We start from the raw sequence: 2,574 nt of genomic DNA, 5'->3' as shown, positions 1-2,574 counted from the left end.
GTACCCGAAAAATAAAACTGAGTCGCAGAACGGCGGCAAAACTGCGTGTGATTTTGTGCCCTCGAACCTGTGGCTCTGAAGTGGTTGTGGAACTACATCTCCCAGCATTCCCTAAGAGCCTGGAGACTACTGCTGTAGAGGAGCTGGAGAATATGAATGTCTGCTATAGAGAACATAGATGTAATAGAGGGGGAGGCGGATCACCCTGTGATTATGCACATTGGTTTAGGACCAATCACATAGGTAGTGGTTCTCCAAACTGGACGAGCCCCTTTAAAAAAAACATATCCACCCCTAATGTATAGATTTTTTTAGTCCTGGGTTGTAAGTCTACCATTCTGTGCTGCTTCACTTCATAATATCGCCACAGCTCCAAATCCCCTGCATGGCTATATAGTGTTAAATAATACAATTCTTTCCACCACTAGGGGGAGCTCAAGGCATGTTTTATTATTTTGTAGAACTTTATTATGGGGATTTGGAGATGTATTAAGAAATTATTCAGACCAGAAATGTGGACATATATATATTTTTTCCCCCTTCAAAATCTATGCTTGCTGTCAGTGAATGAAAACCTCCAGACGTTTGGAAAAATTTGTACAGACCTAAAACTTCTCAAAGCTGAGAATTTGCTACAATCGCATCCATTCTAGTCAATCCACTGGGAGATAAACCATCTAGACTCCGGGCTGGTGCATTTTACCCGCACTGGTACATTGGAGCAAACTGTTAGGACCGGAGAGATTTGGACCGTTGATGTATTTAGGATGGTCTACACTGGATACAATTGTAACAAACCTTCAGCTGTGAGATGTATTAGGTTTGTACAGGTTGCGGACCACTGAGCTACACAATAGATGGGTCAGGGATACTCGGTGACATCTGAGGTAGACCCTGAAGAGCTTCATGAGAGAATAAATGAGGCATTTTTCACGGTATTGTCCTGCGCTTGTATAAAGGCAACGATGAGCATCGCAGCCCCTGAATATCATTGTGGAGAGGAGCGTCCCATCTGCTCAGCATTTCTCCAGGCAACAATAAATATCCCGTCCGGGGCTCAATGACCAAGCTGCCCTGTCAGCACCACTTCCCGACGTTAACAGAGGGACATTCAATCAGGCCCATTGTGAGGCCGTACACCTGATCCGCCATTATACCCGTACTTGATAGGAATGATAGATAAGGACCATTCAGAGTGAATTCTGGGAAAAAATGCTAAATAAATGGAGCTGGCGGACGGATACCATGAGAGGGGTGGAAATCTCACTGCGATCCTCTTCACTCACTGAATTGTGACCGCTAGTACTGCGATATAGATTGCTTTAGACCGCGGTAAACAAATCCGCCGCTATTAATCCAGTTAACACTATCTCACATGTGGAGAGGGGGCACATATATATATATTAATTTTTTTTGTATAGCAAAGCGGTTTAGACAACAGATACATAATGACACCGCTGTATATATTATCCCGATTACTCCCATCCCTATTGTCATAAACAGCTGCAATTTGTCGCAAATTCCACCACCCTGCAACTTTGTTCTCCATGCCAAACCCAGTTACCAGTAGTTAAATCGGCTGCACCAAGTTTTCACACTGGATTTTTAAAGGGGTTTTCCAAGCATGTTGGTGTCCATGGTGGATATGGCAAAAATTCCCTCCCCCCTTTATATGGACTGTCTAGGAAGTTACGGACTATCGGTAACCCTGGTAAATACCTAATGACGTCTAACTAGGGCTTTGGAATGGTGCAGGGGTTAATGGGGATAGTAAAGGCAGGTAAATGTACCTATAATTTAAATTTATTTAATCTTATTCCAAAATTCTTTCTAGGGGTCAGAGCTCTGCTCCCCTTCACACAGTCATAGTTTCATAATAAAATTCTGTTTCCCTGCAGCCACCACTAGGGGAGGGAGGGGGGGGGGGGGGCTCACTGCATACAGCTTTCATTGACCTATAGAAATCTATATGCAATGTGCGCCCCCTTGTGGCTGCAGCAAGAACTTTATCATTTAATTGATTTCCATGAATGGCTAAGCGCGCCCGAGGTTGGAAAAAAAACAAAAAATGTCAAATCGCACATTATACATATGGTGCAGGGGTGTGCGCCATTTTAAATACAAGCGAAAAGGCAGTACTCAAATTATCTTTAGGGTACATTTAGAGGTTACGGGTTTTTTCTAGTTGCAGCAGTCGTAATACAGATGCCCCTGCTGAACAGAGCCAGACAGCATCTACATTTTCCCAATTATTCCCCCACCCCGTTTATTCGGCCTCTGACAGGATATAAAGTTCACATTCTTGCAGCTCGTCCACCTGTGACTCCATATTAACCGTCTTGTCCTTGTGGCTAGGGAAGGGATAAGAACCGGGGTGTATAGCAACTGTATACTCCCAAGCGGCACATATCACTATAGATTGTAAAGTTCTATAACTTTCTAATATACTTTGTGTTTCAATTCATCACCATTTTCAAGATCTCCGCTGTCTGTCAGTGAATTAGGACATTCCGGTTTACATTCAAAAGCAGAAAACACATACAGACCTAATACTATTCACAGCTGGGGGTTTGC

Source organism: Rhinoderma darwinii, chromosome 6 (assembly GCF_050947455.1).
Source record: "Rhinoderma darwinii isolate aRhiDar2 chromosome 6, aRhiDar2.hap1, whole genome shotgun sequence".
Lineage (NCBI taxonomy): Eukaryota > Metazoa > Chordata > Amphibia > Anura > Rhinodermatidae > Rhinoderma > Rhinoderma darwinii.
Note: the sequence above shows the minus strand (reverse complement) of the source record.